Source organism: Mercenaria mercenaria, chromosome 14 (genome assembly GCF_021730395.1).
Source record: "Mercenaria mercenaria strain notata chromosome 14, MADL_Memer_1, whole genome shotgun sequence".
NCBI classification, from domain to species: domain Eukaryota; kingdom Metazoa; phylum Mollusca; class Bivalvia; order Venerida; family Veneridae; genus Mercenaria; species Mercenaria mercenaria.
In genome coordinates, this window is record NC_069374.1 from 27866997 (window position 1) to 27887012 (window position 20016).

General features: G+C 32.6%; 1 protein-coding gene across 14 annotated transcripts in view; it reads right to left on the reverse strand.

Moving 5' to 3' along the window:
• LOC123527108 (G-protein coupled receptor dmsr-1-like) overlaps positions 1-20016 on the reverse strand; it is a 442014-nt gene that overhangs the window by 233867 nt on the left and 188131 nt on the right. The window lies entirely within an intron of this gene.

Consider the following 20016-nt stretch of genomic DNA (forward strand, 5'->3'; position numbering starts at 1 on the left):
AATTACCCATTCAAAGTGAAAAGACAGTTACCTATTTAAAGATATTCAAAGTGAAACAAAAATTGCTTGGGTATACAAACTTAATCCTTTGTGTTGTTTCTAGTTTCGTTTTGTAGCATTTTAGATTATCAGATTCTGGTGACATGCTAGCATGTGTTATTGACATGTCTATACAATATAGCTATTAAATATTTAGTTTATAAAATGACATTAAAGAAATTCGTCAGTGGTTCTTATTATACACACTTGTACCCTTGTTGTATCTTTAACAGTTTGCTAATTATCTTTACATGCGTTAGTTTTAACAATGATATGCGATCCAAAAACTACATTCATGAAAAATATATGTATGAATTAAGATATATTTTAACGTTCGGAAAACTTAAGTAGCTCATGTTACGGATTACGTGGATCAGTTGGACATGTTCCATATAATGTCGTGTATCATATTAGCAACAGTGCACATTGAATTATACACGTTTTGGGGGAAAAAAACAAGAATACATATTTAACAGAAAAAAATGCATCGTTCTCAAACTGCAATAAACAGCAGTACACATGCGGATGCATTCATTACCAAAACACTCTCATGCACATATAAACCCGATACACACATGTACACCAAACAGGAGCACGGACAACAATGACGAAGCAGACAGGAATACAATGGATCGCCGCCTTAGAATAGTCAGTGACTCCTTTGGAGCTAAAATAGTGTTCCCAACATGGAGAATTTTATTCTTTTGAGTCTGAATTTGTGATTTAATGTCTTTCAACTAAACATATCACTGCGGCAGGAAGAATAAATTTACTTTTTATTTAAAACATTATATGTAAAGTGCACAGTTAAACAAACTTAAATTACGATTTTGTAGTTTTGCTGTTTCTAAAGAACAATTCAAGAACTCAATAACAGTACTCAGAATATTATCACGTCGAAGATTGTTAACATGTAAAATGTAAACAATCTCAGAATGTGACACAATAATCGTGTCATAAAAAGAAAATTTTGACTAAATAATAATGTCGCAATTATTGTAACAAAATGGAACTGTGATGTCTTTGATAACTGTATCTAACGCCTACGATATTAACCTAATGCACACCTAAAATGTCTCCCTGTCAATATTCTTGCATAAAAACGACTTTGTTTACTGAATACGGTCATGTTTGACAGAGAAATGTCATGTTTAAACAAGAATATTATCATATTCTTTTTTTTTCTTAAAGGTTTGTCTGGGCCGAATATTTGTAACTGCGCAGATGGACATCTCGTATCTGCGTCTTGTTTCTTCAATTTAAACCGCCTCTTTGTAGCAAAGGAGATGCAATCAAATTCATTGTATGTTTTTCTGCATAAGCAGTCGACCCTAACATACTTTGTCCTCATTCAAGCCGCCCCATGTGCTTACCCCATAACTCCCCCGTTTGCTCTCCTTCGAAGTAGGCGTTAGTCAAAGAAGACGTCCGTTTTTTTTTGTCGATAATTGTGAAGGTATTACATCACGTGTAACTTGTGCGATTTGTTATCTTTAAGGAATCAAATGAAGGGTGTTTGGAAGTAGTGAACCAGTATGTTCAGAAAATGCGCATAAATCGTGGAAGTATATCAACCTTTTCGTACTTAAATAACTATTTTACACAAAATAACTGATTAAATTACTCTTCTTGAAATTATGTTCTTAAGTTTTTATGATATGCAAAAATTAAGTTAAAATCATGCAATAAAGAGAGAAATAAAAATTATCATTTAAAAAGATCGAATACATGTTTCTGTAGTGTCGTTAATTTTTGCGCATCGGCTACGGATATTTAATCCATATTGACTGCTTCCAAGAACAGTGGAATGGTAATCAAAAATTGTACAGCAACTAAAAAGTAATTACCTATGAAAATGAATACATTAAATCTTCCTTTCATGTTTTATTTTAAATTAAGAAAAGCGACATTACACATTTATTCCGAGTATTATTGCACGCCTTAAACTGACTTCCTGTCAATCTTGAACTAGCATGATTGTGATTTTTCTGATCTAATGTAGGGAATTAAAATGTCTCAGTAAAATAACCTTATTATTTTTGATAACAGAAAATTGATTTACGCCAGTCCTTCAACATTGTTTCGCTGGACATTTCAGTATTTCATCAGTTGAATTGATGCATATTTTCAAGGTAAATGTGTCGGAATTTCAGCTAGTTACACAAAAACAAACCTGTAATAGTGACATCAAATTAAAATTAAAATAACAAAATATTTATGAGGAACATATTACTTTACTACTCTGGAAAGTTGAAGAAGTTATCTTCACTATTTCATGAGATATAATGCTTTTATGTGAGTCGGCGAACGGGTTTAAAGACATGACATCAAGTACTTCATTCATGGCGTGAACATGTGTCAGATTATTTATATCATAAATTGACATTATATATTTTCATATTAACAGTCTGTTTGAAATTATCTCACTGTAATATAAGGTAACCGTTTTCCCTTTCAATCACGACCCTTTAAGATATATATAGCTAGCGTCTCATTATGCATGGATTGTTTTATATTTCGGTTGACATGATAAAACACATAACAGATGTACGTAAAATATCACAAAATTCGCTCTGTGTTGTATAACTTAATTGCAATACATCATTTTCTAATATCTACATGAACACAACAAAAACAACGAACAGTATAACGCGCATAAATAGTTCACTGTGTCTTTTTCTGAAATTCTAGCTTTACAAAATGAAAACCTTAACGATAATACAATGAAGTTTGTTATTGCCGTGGGAAATATAATATTTCCAAACTAATTTAGAAAACATGTCTGTGTAATTATACTCATTTTTGTGTATCATGTCGGTGCGTAAATATTTGATATAAGTTATGATAAACATAATACCTACAAAAACGACATTATTTAGATTACTTTCCAAGACACTTTGTTATATATGATTCTGAATGATTTTCCAAGTGTGAATCTCAGAGAGACGTCTTGCAAATATTGTTAAGTTTTTGCTATTTGTTTATATTATGTTTTGGTTGTAAATATATTTTGAATGTTTTGCTTTCAGTACAGACGCTGCTCTACAGAAGTTAATTTTAAGACCAGTAATGTAGATAGTGTTTGCTTCTCAAATGACATACTAGCAGATGTTTGAAGTAATTCAAAATAATAACAGTAACCGTATTATATTATTGCAATAAGTTATTTAAATGATACAGACGCAGGATCACTTGAATCATGGAAACTCGTTATGTACCGTAGACGTTAATTCAGACTTAATGCATTCTACCTTAGTCGTGTTTTCACGGTTGTTCCTGCTCGGTATCATATTCCTTTAACATTACTAACTATAAGTAGTTTTACTTATTCAATAACAGACACAGATTTTCGAAGCTTATAATGAATGATGGTTTTTCATTACACAAATAAAACTTATGGTATTGAGAACTTTGATATCTTAAAATTATACATTCAATCTGATGTTGTGTAAAACCGATATAGTTATAAGATGTTATCAAAGGAGTGTCGTCCATATTTTCAGTATTGATGTGTAGGTTCCAACAAAGAAAACTTTTGTGAAATGGATTTCACCCTATTTTACTCAAAAAGATTATCATTTATTTTGAAGTTTCAAGTACAGACACATGTTAAGTTAACACAATTAAATACATTCCAAAGGCATGCTGTTAAAACATCAAATGTGAAACACTTGCAACACCAAACTAAAAACCTATGAAAATTTCCAGAGGAGATGCACAATGATTAACGTAAGTAGTGCTAACAACTATTTTGGCAAGGTTTTGATGTAGGTGTTAACTGACATTACAAAACAACATCGTCCTTTTCCGTTATGCAAGGACAAGTGATGTTTCAAGTATCTCTTAGAATACTAATAACATTCTATATTTTGCTTAAATTGCTTCATTATTGTCTGCAAAATATTTGTTATATCAATATGTTGTTTACTATGCATTCCTGTTATTTTATAGCATATGAGTTATTATCGTTTTTACTGTTGAAGGGAGCAAAGTTTAAAAACAGGATGTTTTCAATAACTTTTGTATTATTGTATAAATTCTAAAACTTTCCTATCGTTGGGATAATTCTTGACTTTTATTCTACTAATTTCAAGGATAACAAGTTCTACATATGACTTAAATGATGCATGATTTCCAAATAAAAAACCAAATGCGGTCTCATAAACTTTGAAGGTATTTAAAACCCGATTTTATGAGGATGTGGTTTACAAGCTTCGCAAGGCTATGGGTCATGGTAACTGTATTTAGTAAAAATGATGAAACGTTTTATTGAAAAGGTTACGATTCAACTGTATTGAGGCACACCGCATGATTTAAAGCCCTGCTCCGCGGCTATTCAAATTCTACTGTGTGTATGCAACCCATGATTACAATAGGTAACAGTTAACGACCACACTATAGCACGCAAAACCACAGGTATTTTATATAGAATTTTATATAAAATAGACTCTATTTTGACAGGCGTCACTGTTCACAGTCAGGATTTTCATGATTTTTCAGTGGCAATTTAAGGTTAAAAGTTAGCACTGGAGCAGGTCTTTAAAACTGTTCAGCCCGTTTACCGTTAGACGATATGCTTCTCTCCCTCATTGACTGTACCTGACGGATCATGTGGAGGATGCTATGACAGACAGTTTTTAAATACCACCAAGACTGGGTTGTTTTGTCGTCTGCAAATGCAGAGTATACATGCGTTTTTGGTTCTTATGGTTTTCTTTTTCTTAAACTTAGAAGAGCAAGTTTGTGTTAATAGACCTTACCTTCCCTTACTATTAAATGTGTTAGGAATGCACCTGGCAGAGATTACTTATATTTACACTGCCACGTGAATTTGGAACAATGTTTGGGTAAGAGTGGGGTAAGATGTGTACCATAAACTGGTGGTTCTGCCATTGGTCATTCCAAGGCAATTTGTTCTACCGTGTTCCTTTTTTATTCGATTTGTCCTCGCGGGTTTGCGTTGTGTGTGTCTATGTGGTCTGGTCTTGTGTGCCTCCACGTGCTGAGGATTGTGCTATCTGGAAGCTGCGATTTTAGGACGTGGCTTTATTTGTGTTCTTATTCTTAATTTGTACACCAAGAGTATATTTATGTAGGAATAAGATATGTATTTTATACTTAGTATTCAATATTTAACAACAATACAAAGCTATAATACTGACGTTATATCACACATGCCTGGCCTATTTATTGAACTTTGTTTTATGTGTATCAAAATTATCATAGCACAGTAACGTACAACTTCTTTAAGTTATTACTATACATAATAGTATGTGATATTTCCAAATAAATTGCACATCACAGTTGTTTTCTAGAGGCAATAACTTCACAATGGGAGAAACGAAATTTTACAATCGATTATTCTAAAAAAGGATACAATGCAAAAGTATTTATAATATTCTTATAATAAAATAATGAGGCCAGTTAAAATGACTGGTATTGTTTACTTAAAATGAAAATGAAAAAAAAAATCATTAAAATTTACACACTTGGTATGATGAGCCAAGTTGTCAGTACATGGAAAATATCGCAAAATAAGGGGGCTATAATGTCTAGACTGTCGCTCTGATTGTGTTATTAATTATCAAACTCACAATCTATTTACCTTCATGATTCAATTTGAAATTTTAGTGTTTCAAACATTCGAAGCATGGAGACCGATATAAACTGATTGTAAAGTATTACCACTTAGACACAATTTCACGTATTTGGACGTCTTAAACCTTCAAATGATAGAGATTGCAAATATTTCTACCGGCAGTTTTAGTATGAAATTGGAAAATAATGGAAAAGCCTCTCAGAGACTGTAAATAGATTCCTCACGTCATTGAACTTACTGATTTGAACGGCACTGCGTCTCGTAACGTTAGACGCTGTACTTGAATACATAATCAGTTTATACAAATGCAGAATTATTTGCCAATACAAAGTTCCCTTTCTCGATGCAAAATGAGTCAGGTACCCGGTTTGTAAAGTCAGTCATGATAAGTTGTAAAAAGAAGATAAAATCAAAAATCGCCTATGTCTCAATACTTAGATAACAAAGAATATTGATACAAATATTTTACAATATATTTACAAGTTGAATCACCCGACCAATAGCGGAAAGTTGAATAGTTACTTACTACAAGGCTGTTTTGACTGGCGTCAATGCTATATTGATATATATTATACTTTTATGAAAAGCTAAATAAGATACCCATTTGTTTACTACTTAAGGAATAATTCAAATTAAACATTTGGCGTTGATGTTATTGGTCTGGTGTGAAAATCAATTATACATGTTACGGGGGTATATTATTACGTTAACGTAGTTATGAATGATCTCGTAAGTTAGAAAAGTCCCGTAAAGATTTTAAGTTTAGGTTGAAAACACATATAGCAGAATAAATTTACTTTGTTACTACTAACCTTTACCCTGCGAAATTTCTAAATATGACTGGTCTATCATTCAATTACGGCAACACAATTTATTATTCAAATGGATGTTCACTGTATATTTACTGACTTAATAGAGCGAACATGCTAGTAAAGGCCATTTATGGCCGAAATGCCAAATAAAAGAAAAAACTCGCAAAGAATTGATTTTTTGTGTACGTAATTTACAGGATGTATGTAACAACATATTAAAAGTATAGGAAAGTATCATGATGCAAAATGTCTATTTTGGGGTAAAAATGTTAAAAAAATAAATGAAACTGTGGATTTCTGGAATCGACCCATAGCAACAGAATTATGCATCTTAAGAGATCCAAATTTGGCACAACATTAGATTACTATATTGTACAAAACATAGATTAATTAGAAATTTTGAAAAAAGCAAGATGGCGTCCTAAATCCAATATGGCCGGCATAAAAAACGACATTTAAACCAGAATTATCATTGATTTTATGTCAAATTGTCTCATATCATTACTTTTACATACAATAAATTGATTATGGTTATATGCAGCTTAAGATGGAAAACATACTGCCAGAAGATTCAATACTGGGCAATAGTGAAGTATACAGGCAAAATTTTCGAGTCATTCAGCAGTAGAAATTGTCGTTAAGCAGCGATAACTTCCTTATTTATTAACAAACCATATATGAGTACAAGTATTTGTTTTCTTAGTAGGATCATTTCCCATCTTTTCTTAGTAGGATCATTTCCTATCTGATAATCATGTTTTTGGGAAAAATTACATTGAAATTGTTTACAGTTCTGTTTTCACTGTTTTCAATAGAAAAATGGCGCGAAATAGATGATAGCTGCATTATGGCGGATTCAAATAGTCCTCAGGTTTTGTTTCATTATTTTCTTTTCAATTCTTGCTGAAATCACATGACAGATCTATGCTTGATCTGTAGGTAGCCTTTTCATAATGAAATAATAACATTACAGAATTTGCCATGTATACTTAGATCTACACCTCTACAATCTGGAGTCTCGATCATTGTTAGCTAATTTTGTAGTTTGAGTGTTTGACTGAAAATATTTTCCCGCATCAAACATGACCCCGGCTTTTTATATATTTTTATTCAGAACTTACAATATTCTTTAAGAAAATGTAAGTTACAGACATTTTACATTTTAAGTTGGCCCTGGTGTGTGCTGCGGCCATTGCAAATACGTGAATTTTATATACAATAAAGAAGAACAGCTATTTAGTGTGTTGTGTGTGGTTAATTACAGTGATAACTTGATTTCATCATCACACATGATGTTATATACAATAGTAAAAGGGAACCAACTATTTATTAGAGCAAGTACTCATGTTCTTGTTGTAAAATATGTTAGAATTTGGACCTATCGGAAACAAGTTATAGCTGCAATTAAAATACACCTCTGCTAGGTAAGTTAATAAGACAGATTACAATGGAGTCATTTTCTATCCAGCGATTGATGAAAACACATTGAGGATTCAACTTATAATTTATCCAAGTACCTTAAATGAGCTATTACAGCTACACTGAAATGGCAGATAAATTACATAAAAGAAGATTTGAGACTAAAAAAGAGTTGCCGTATTGTAACTAGGTTTCGAGCTTTAGGGCCAGCACATAGAAATTAAACCTTTACGGGAAAGACGATAGCAAATACAGGCTGAGCATTGGAAAGTTGAGACAGAGACGTTTGGTTTGGTAATCTTCTGAGTCAGTAAGAGAGTTCCAGCTCACAGACGGGGTTCAACATTCATACCAATATGGTGGTTTAATGCTGTATGTTATAGAATATAAACACTGAGCATCCAAGAGTCAGGGCAATCATACTGAGTTGCAACTTCAAGTAAGAGAACATCGGCTGAACATCTATGTGAAAACACATCTGTGGATGTCTCTGAATTATTTTTTGTACTTTTAGCATGTGTATATGTTGAGTTCTGCTCAACACGGGGCTAGAGGGCGTGGACGGTAGCATGCATTTCCACTACCGTCCATGAACAGGCTCAATCAAACCGAGCCTGCAATATTTTCGTGTTTGTTGTGTTGAGCAACCTGTGGAGTTTCCATTTTTTTCTATTTTTGTATGTTGTCCATTCAAAGACATTGTCTGACGGGAACTTCAACAAAAAGACCTGTCAAATATAGCATCCCCAGCCTATAGAAGTTTGAGCTGATTATCATTAGTTGAAGGTTGTTAGTTTGAAACATTGAGTGATTTTTGCCTGATCCCTGAAATTATCTAGCTTATAACCAGGGATACAAATTAGCAGGGGCCCAGTAGCCCATGGCTATATAGATTTTGGGCTGGACCCCTAAACTGTTTGAGAATATGCCTATATACCTAATGTTAAATATTTATTTTTGACAGTCTGGGTCCCTAAATAAAAATAGCTAGTTTATATCCCTGATAACTGCAATTATTTATGAAATATTGGAACACAAATTATTTAGGCGAGATAGTCAGAGAAAAAAATATATATGAGGTATATGGTTTCACTAGCTCTACGTACGTGTTTTAACAAAGGACATTCTACATAGTTTGTCAGTTAGTCTGAGACATTGTCACCTTAGTGATTGGACCCATTACAACGTTTAAGATACTAAAGGCATAGGCACTCTCCTGGGTCATATAACTCTAATTTGACATACATAATATTGATACAATGTATATATATGCTACGTGGAAGTGTTGTTATGATATAGGTTTCTTTGCTTTTGCAAAGCATATTTTTGTAAAATGTTATCAATTTATGTTCTTGGTAAAGGTTATAACACACTTCGTAGCCGTTCTTCTTTATTCTTAACAAAATTCATATATTTCCAATGACTGTAGCACACATCAGGACCTATTTTAAATTTTTATAACTCACATTGTTTTGCAGAATATTGTCAAATACTAAATATAAAGAAAAAGGGAAAAGCACGAGTCGTGTTTGATGCAGAAAAAATATTTTCAGTCAAACACACATTTTTTAAACTGCAAATTTTTAAATCAGCTAAAGAATGAGACCCTTAAATTGTAGAGGGTGATGTATTGTCTAAGTATACATGACAAGTACTGTAGTGTTATCATTTCATTATGAAAATGCTACCAACATGTCAAGCATAGATTTGTCATGTGATTTCAGCAAGAATTGAAAAGAAAATAAGGAAAATAGTTTTACAGAGCAAAAAATAAATTTTATGGTAATTTCAGTAACGTATGACAACTCGTCAAATTTTGGCAAAAATAGCTGTCACAACATAATTTTCAATCAGTTATCATAACTGTAGCCTACTTTTGCCCTGTTTTGTAATTTTCTACTCGGATCTGTATACAAATTACACATTTAAGCAGTAACTGTTAAATATGTTGGTTGTACCTCTGACTACTAGAAATCAGTAATATTTACGATACCAATGTGCAGTTTTTGAGAAACAATACTGTACAACCAAAACATTAAAAAATGTGATATTTTTGTGTTGTATCAATATTTAACGCAAAATTGCAATAATTTTGTCATTTTCTATCAATTCTAGTCAAAGAAAACCTTTCCCATGTGGCCAGATTTCATTTTTTACCAATATGCCCTTGTATGTTACAGCACACTAAATAGCTGTTTTTTCTTTATTCTAGATAAAATTGTCATATTTCCAATGGCTGCAGAACACATCTGGACCTACTTTAAGTGTCTGTAACTTACATTTTCTTGAAGAATATCCTCAGTCCTGAATAAAAATCAGAAGAAAAGCGGGGATCATGTTTGATGCAAGAAAAATATTTTCAGTCAAACCATTTTAGAGCCATTTTCCTATTCAGTGTATGTATTCCTAAATGATCTTGTGGCGGCCATTTTGGAATCGGGAAGCCATCTTGAATTTGTTTAAGACTGAAGTTTGTGCGTTTTGAAATAAAATGTATGTATGTTCTATGATGCTGGTCATCTTTCACACTATTTGAAGTTTTTGAAATACTTAAACGGTTTTCCTGTATAATGAAAATTTAATGGCGGCCATCTTGGATTTTGGCGGCCATCTTGTTTTTTTTCAAATAATCTTGAGCTTAAATTTTTTTGTGTTATAATTCTCTACTAACTTGCAAAATTTCGCTTTCTTAATAAAAACAATGAAATTATTATGGGTCGATTCCAGAAATTCATAGTTTCGATTATATTTTTTAACGTTTTACCCCAAAAAATGCATTTTGCACCATGATACTTTTCTATACTTTTAGTATGTTGTTACATATGTCTTTTAGAATGCTTACACCAAAAATCAATTCTTTGCGAGTTTTTTCCCCTATTTTCATAAAAGGCCTTTACTATGCAGGCTGATCTTCGAAAAGGCAAAATCACATGCCGCCGCAAGCAGGTTTAAGGTTATTAATGAAATATATTTTTTTTTTATATTGCGTTGCCTCTCCTTATTGCTGCTTTTGTCAAAACCTGAAGTACATCAATAAACGGCATAATCGTACAAAGGACTTCGGACATTTTCTAGATGAATTTGCCTACTCCAAGAGTAAAAAATAAACTGCTAAGAAATAAGTATTTAATTACATATGCCATCAAAATACATATTTGAGATTATTTCTTAACGTCAAATTTTCAATATTTATTTCATAGAACAGTGAATTTTGTTCTAAATAGAATTACGTACCCTGTTATATAGATATAAAAAGTGTTTTGCTTTATACAACATTGTTTCCACCCGTGCATCAAAACCATATTTGGCTAGCATATGTAGATATTAATTATACACATTTTCTGTGACTATTGTGTTGATGCAAGGGGTGGAACAGTACTTCTAAACAAACAATATAGCTACAGGGTGTTCCCAAATGTAAAGTAACCAATACTTTTCATATTCATTTTTGATAAATTGATAGTCACATATTTTTGCACCTGTTTATAACTCAAATACTATACAAATGTTTGAAAGGGTACACATAGGCATGTTATACATGTAAAGTAGTGATAGAAGCAAATACTGTGAATTCATTATTATTTGTTGGGTTAAATTTTCATTGGCTTATCCTGGTTGTTTGTTGCAGTTGATTCAGTAGATTGACAAATATGTGCTTTAACATACTTGCAACACACCAGGTAATCTTCTGCATGCACCCCCCCCCCCCCCCCCCCCCCCCCCCCACACACACACCTCGCGACGCGCACGCCACTAGCAATGAGGATGTAATTTGTTTTCCATTTTGTTTTTATTATTTTTGTATTTCTTATATAATTTTCATTTCTTTGTTTTTTCATCTTCTTCTCTGCGTTTATATTTATTTCTTTTAGACACCAAATGTCACAGGCATTCATCACTTCATGTTCTTCCTTCTGTGAAAACTGAATTGAAGACTGTTCTTTGAGGCGGAATAGGCCTAAACACCACAAGTAAGAGGCAATATGTGCTCAGCAGTTAATCTGATCCTGCCTATAGTCTATCCAACAGAAATAACGCTTGGCATGGATATGCCCCTGATGCATAAGTCAAGAACAGAATCTTCATGGCAGGTCATATCAGTGACGGTTTCACATTTAGTGTGATGCCACGAGAATGATGTGTCTAGTCGCTTTCCATGCAGATTGCACATATAAATACGGCTAGATGCGAAAACGAACTAAAAGATCCAGCCGAGTTTCAGGTGGATTTTTTATGCAGTGACCTGGATACATTTTTATTACATGTTTAAGCCAAATGAGCCGTGCCATGGAAAAACCAACATAGTGGCTTTTAGACAAGCATGGTTCCAGACTAGCCTGCGCATCTGCGCAGTCTGGTCGGGATCTATGCTGTTCGCTTTTAAAGCCTATCGGAATTAGACCACCCGTTAGCGAACAGCATGGATTCTGACTAGTCTGTGCAGATGCGCAGGCTGGTCCGGATCCATGCTGGTCGCAGTTGCACTATGTTGGTTTTCTCATGGCACGGCTCATTTGGCTTGAACATGTAACAAAAATGTATCCAGGTCGCTGCATAAAACATCCACCTAAAACTCGTCTGGACCTTTTAGTTCGTTTTCGCGTCTAGCCGTATTTATATATGCCATCTGTTGGTTTTCTCATGGCGCGGCTCAAATATTATCTGTGCCACTGGTACTTTAATATCCCAAACAAGAACCAACCCTACGGCCTTGATAATATGACTGCCTTTTCTTAGTATTAATGTTATGCAGCACACAACTATCTGCCATCACTAATAACAGAACTATACAGACATGTACATGTACTTAAATAACAACCTGAACCATTGTAATAAAACTGACCGGTCACTTATACACGTATACCTATTCACACATGTAATGCATCAATAACTTTACATTACGAGCAGTGTATAGATAAATCAAGTACAGGTTGTTTGCAAAAATATCGTTCTATTTTTTTTTTATTTATAGAATTTTAATCTTATAATATTATTTTTTCCTCAAATAAAATGATTTTGTCACTTTTTTCGACTGGAACTCATATATCTAAAACTTCCGAAAAGTGATGTCATTATATTTTTAGGGAAATTAAACATTTTATTTTTTCAAGAAAATATACCCTGACCCAGATAAAATAAGAAAAACATCTTGATAGGAACAGATACAAATCAGTTTCTGCTATAATAAGTTAACTAATACATTGGTTTATCATTGACTCGAAACGATTTGGGTATTGTTTAAATACTTAATGGGAATTTTGCCTTCAAAATGTAGGCTAGAAGCATATGATAGTGTCCGAAGTCCTTTAACATTTTCAACCATACTTAGGGATTAATTTAATTTTTCCATAATAAGCTAACCAAAAAGGGATCAAACTCATCACCTGTTCACCTGGTACATGTACTTGAGACGTTTTAGTCGTGCCATTGTGCGCATATAATATCCTTTTTTCTTTAAATGGAACTTGTGTCTAGGAACAAGGATCCATCTTTAGATATATGTATATGTAATTTACTTGTTATAAAACATTCCATAGTATCAAAGCGTTAAATAGTAAACTAAGAATTGCAATATAATACTTTTTCTGAAAAAATACAAAACCTGTATTTTCAAGGAGAACGAAATAGGAAATTTTAAGTTTAAGTCAATTACTTGCCCAGGCATCAACATTTGATATTAATGCAAAACAAATACAAACAACAGCAAACAGGAAATTAGTCTGTATATCATTTTAGCATATTTACTTCGCTGGAACTACCACAGTTTCGATTAATTGCTTTCCTTCTTTGTATTTGTAAATTGAAATGTTGGAAAATAATATAGATTTTCTCCAGTAATATCTAGAGAGATATTACTTTTACTGTTGTGTCATTGTGTTAGAAATGAAAGTTTCTGAATTATAATGTTTGATATTGATACAAACGTAATAAAATAGAGTAAGAAATCTCTTATTACTTTATATAAACCTTTATATTTTCCTTTAAGCATATATTTTATTATAGTAGCTTATGGTTTTTTCTATAATAAATTACAGCACGTGAGTCAATTTACAGCCCGTGGTATAAAGTCAAGTTTTTACATCACCGGCAAAACTCCCTTTAGCATGCAAACAAATAAATATATAACCTTTATCTAGACAAATATGTTCAAGAAACAGCTGCGTTTAAGTGTTCTTTGTCGTGTAACAACCATGTTAATTAATAAATTGAAGACGTTTTCTTTTTTTCGTTGTGTGTTTGTTTAAACATGTTGACAACTTAGACATCTATTATTCAAAATTATTATATGATACCCAGTTCAAAGTTATAAATCTACTGACATTAATCATGAATATGGGAAGAATATGCCTAACGGAACTGTTTTGCACTAGGATTGCGTGCTATTTATGTAATGCAGAACTGTAAGTAAAGCCTAATGTATGAACACATAACAACATGCAAACTTGATTTGAAAATCCATCGTTGTTCCGGTAATATAAATTCTTTTCAAAATAATGGTATTTTCGTGTAACGTATATGTACTATTACTTGCAACTGACAATATTATGAAACCTGTGATTTTTGTTTCTCGATTTAAACTAAACAACCATGCATCCCAATGATGTTTTGTACCCCAGCAGAAAGAATATGACACAATGTCTTATATTCAGGAACGAAATTATAAAAGATACATTGAACAAAAGTCCAAATAGCAGTACATATATATACTGTTTGATACAGCAGCAATTTACAGAATTACAGATCTGTTGTTTGTCACTCTTCAGACATTTTTTAAACTCGGGACTTGAATTTCTGCATTTGAAAAGGTAGTCTTTAGTTGCATGTATTTATTATGACAACTCGTAATTTTAAATATGTTCTACTGAATCTATAAGATTTAACAATACAGATTGTTACAGTGAATACGAAACATGTGAAATATCTCTTGACAAACAATGGAAATGCTTAATCATAGGAAAATGAAATATTTATTTAAGGAACAAGCAATTACAAAAATGTAAACAGGAGATTAGTGTGGACTGTAAATCATTGTAATATCTTATTGTCTATATCAGATTAATTTCATTCCGCCGCTGAATTTGCATTTCTGAATATGTGGGAGACCCTAATGTATACAGATGCTAACATCACACTTATGGTTGTCATTCATACGAAAAAAAAGCTTGGTGACGAGCCTCGGTAATCGATTTCTCAAGAAAGGACAAATCCTGTATTATTTATCGTCATTGTGTTCAATATTTAACTATATTCTATTAAAAACTTTAATATTTATTTTTTAAAACATAGTGTAAGCTTGCCTCAAGTAAGTGATTATCATTAAAAAAGTATGTAAGCAGCAAAATAAACTAGACGCCAAGAACGGTTTGAAACATGTTGCTTTAGAAATATGGGTAAAATGATATTTTCTTTATTGAAAATAAATTTGCAAGGTCAAGGGCCTAACTCTGGTCTGACGGAGTGAAATCCCATAAAAGTTCTCAAGTGCACAAGCTATATATACGACACAAGCGTTTTAGGCGTAATTTTGATTGTCAATGGTCAACAGCTCTGGTCTTACTGAATAAATTCCCAAACAAAACTTCATACGCCGAATGGCAATGCTGGGATCTTGATATAAACTAGAACTATCACTAAAGGTGATCAATGTACCCCCCGCATGCACTGACACAGTATATTGCAATTTGACGCACACAAGATTGCATAATTATGTGGACTGTATGTATATAGACTGTATGTATACAGTATAGTAACAAAAACAAAGTCCCATAACTATGCAGAATATTTATCTAAAAGAATGTAACATGCACAATTAGGGTTGGTACTGATCACTTGTGTGAAGTTTCATTAAATTTGTGTGTAAGGGTTTGGTAGATTAGGCACGCACAAGATTGCATATGCAGACTGTATGTACATAGTATGTTAACAAGAAACAAAGTCCCATAACTCTGCAATTTTTGTCGCTGAAAGAACCTAACATGCCCCATGCACAACTACTGTTGTTACTGATCACTTGTGTGAAGTTTCATTAAATTGTGTCAAGGGGATGAGGAGAGATGGTGCGCACAAGATTGTGTCTATGTATATAGTATAGTAACAAAAAAACAAAGTCCCATAACTCTGCAAATTTTTTTCTGAAAGAACCCAACATGCCCCATGCACAACTACTGTTGTTACTGATCACTTGTGTGAAGTTTCATTAAATTGTGTCAAGGGGATAAGGAGAGATGGTGCGCACAAGATAGTGTCTATGTATATAGTATAGCAACAAAAAAAAAACAAAGTCCCATAACTCTGCACAAAAAGTTTCTAAAAGAACCTAACATGCCCCATGCACAACTACTGTTGGTACTGATCACTTGTGTGAAGTTTCATTAAATTGTGTCAAGGGGATGAGGAGAGATGGTGCGCACTAGATAGTGTCTATGTATATAGTATAGTAACAAAAAACAAAGTCCCATAACTCTGCAATTTTTTTTCTGAAAGAACCTAACATGCCCCATGCACAACTACTGTTGTTACTGATCACTTGTGTGAAGTTTCATTAAATTGTGTCAAGGGGATGAGAAGAGATGGTGCGCACAAGATTGTGTCTATGTATATAGTATAGTAACAAAAAAACAAAGTCCCATAACTCTGCAATTTTTTTTTAAAAGAACCTAACATGCCCCATGCACAACTACTGTTGGTACTGATCACTTTGTTGTCGGGGGTACAATTATATAATGCAAGATCATTGTTTGGAAGAGTACTAAAATAATACTCAACAGTAGACTAAGTACATTTCGGAATGGTAATTGACTGTAACATAATAAAAAAAAAACTGCCGTAAAATGAAATTTTAAGTTAAGTTATTGTACTGCATGGGTTGCAAAGTGGAATTATGATGTCTTTGATAACTGTAATTTCTTAACAAATTTCGCCTACGATTGTAAAATTATACATTTCATATAAATATCTATTAACATGATTAATCAAAATTTGAAAAGCCTTTTTCTAAAAAAATATTTCTTCTTTATTATCATGATTATTGAGATATCAGATGTTGCAGTGAAATAACTTAATGCATTTTCAAAGGAGAGTGATTATCACAGAAATACTTTAAGTCATTAAATAGCTGCACAACTCATCTTCTGGTGGAAATACTAGCATTTTATGAAAATGATATCTTAAAAAGTCGAACCTTGAAAGAAATTTGAAAGCAGAGAACACTATCAAGCTAGGTTTGACTGAGTCTGTTTATAAGAGGAAATGGCTTGGGCAGCAGCATTTTCGCCTTACCACAATTTTTGTTAGCGAAAATCGTTTAGACAGACAGTTGCATTTAACATTAATACATGTACCAAAGGATGCGTGAAAGGGAAGAGATGTATGATTTTAACGACTGATGTTGTGATAGTTTATGTTTTAAAGAAAATTCTTTGGAAGCAAAGACAAAATAGCAGACAATACATTCCATATATCTTCGACATGTGCAATCTACATAGATACAAACCATAGCCAGTGTTTAAATGTCATTTTTAAAGAGCGAAAATCCTAACACTTAGCAATGCATTTACATGAGAAAAATACATTTATTATATTTCTAACACGAACAGACATATTTTCATATTAAACAAAACGAAGAGAACTGTGCGCAATAAAAATGATGTTAACACTTCACAATTACATCCTATTAGCGCAAAACTTAAAAGAAAACCACACAGCACAGGCCAATATTTTGTTGATGTCATCAGAGATGCTGGCAACAACGCTTAAATCAGAAAAATAGAATTCGAGCAGTGATATTTTCTTTAATAATAGCATTGCTTGTCGTTCAGATGCATACTATTATATTGGGCTGCGTCCTCTTTATATAATTTCAAATAACTTCGAATATGAACTCCATTAATTGTTTGTGATATATCATTTCTTGAAAAAAGAAACAATCTTCTAACACAACGTTTATGTTACATATGTTACATTAAGTAACCATACACTCATTTTATACGGTTCCCGACATCATCTAATTTTTGAAAAGTAAAAGAATATACACAAATTCTACTTACTCATCAACTATACGAGCACTTTTTGTTAAGGAAATAGTAGTAGATAAAGTGACTTTTTTACACGTATATAGTAAATCTAATGCATGATAGAACAAATATAATCACGTGTTGTATTTTAATTGTCCTGAGAATGACTTTTAGTCTGTAGTAAATTCAAGATATTTATATTTATTTTGTATAATTTCTTTCTAGATTGAGTAAATCCGTAAATTTTATAATTGGTTCAAACTTTTATGACTGTTCAGTTGGTTAAGAAAGTCACTTCCGGTAGACAGAGTACAAAGTCTAAAAGCCTATCTTCAATTATTACTGTCATATCTGTATTAAGACGTCAGCAAACGGAGTGACACTTTCTGGACACTTTCAGCAGATGGCTGCTTAAGACAAGTACATATTTGAATATTATATACGTTTGGACAGTACTATGCCGGCTGCTTAAGGCAAGCGGCTACTTAATGCAAGTGATTGACAAGGTAGATTGGGGTTTAAAATGATATAGTCAAAAGTTTCAATTTTTTATTAGACGAGTCATTAAATAACAATATAGAACAACCACTATTTATACTAATTAATATGCACATTTAATGTCAGTTATCTACATTTAATCAGTACTGTAGGCTAACAACTGTTTTATTAAGATAATTTGTTATAGCTCTTATCATAAACATGTCAAATTGTAAGAGAATCTTTTGTTTTCTTGGACTTCATGGAATCAATATATATTAATTAAGGCCGACAGGACAACGGAAATATTTAATTACTACTTCCAGCTACTATCCTATTATTACGGTTAGGAGGCTGCACTGGCCATGGGCGTTGGTAATTCTATATAGTATGTTGACGAACTGCATGATATTTTTGATATATATCACTGGCCACGAGCGTTGGTAATTCTATATAGTATGTAGACGAACTGCATGATATATTTGATATATATCACTGGCCATGGGCGTTGGTAATTCTATATAGTATGTTGACGAACTGCATGATATATTTGATATATATCACTGGCCATGGGCGTTGGTAATTCTATATAGTATGTTGACGAACTGCATGATATATTTGATATATATCACTGGCCATGGGCGTTGGTAATTCTATATAGTATAGTATTTTGACGAACTGCATGATATATTTGATATATATCACTGGCCATGGGCGTTGGTAATTCTATATAGTATGTAGACGAACTCTGTGATATATTTGATATATATCACTGGCCATGGGCGTTGGTAATTCTATTTAGTATGTTGACGAACTACATGATATATTTGTTTATATCACTGGCCATGGGCGTTGGTAATTCTATATAGTATGTTGACGAACTGCATGATATATTTGATATTTATCACTGGCCATGGGCGTTGGTAATTCTATATAGTATGTAGACGAACTCTGTGATATATATTGATACATGTTCTAATAATCCCTACATTGTAATAAGTCATCATTATTCAGCTTATCAATAACGGTATTGTACATAACAGTTAAAATTTGACTATTTTCCAGCAACAAATAGTATTTCTACTTATATGATTGTCCTATATAAATAAGAAAACATATATATGATCAATGCATAAACGTATTGATCCGAAATGAATCGTAAAAATGACACACTGATTGATCTATACCGTAAGCTAAAATGAGTATCCTTGAAAGTGAGTTCAAATTTATTTATTACGTAATAGTAAGGCTTCACAAAACAGACTCATGATCCAGGGATGAGTGCTCACGATAAAGTTTTCTTTGTTACATGTGCATGTCTTCGAAAAAGGCTGCACACTTTTGGTATCGTTTTACCTTAGATCTACAAAGTAGTACCTTATATAATAATAATATAAGGACATAACTTGATCGAAAGTTTGCTGACGAATATATTTAATCTGAACGTTAATACTCGAATTGAAATACTACTCTTTCCAAGCCTGCATTCGTATACCATGTTAAATGATTTCATCACACAATCATTTAAACATGTTAAAGTATGCATATTTTAACAATTTAACGCTTCTTCTTCAAAGTGCTACGTACATGTAAACATTAATCATAATAACATATCCAAAACAGTAACCGAGAATAAGAAGAGTTTTGCAACAAAGAA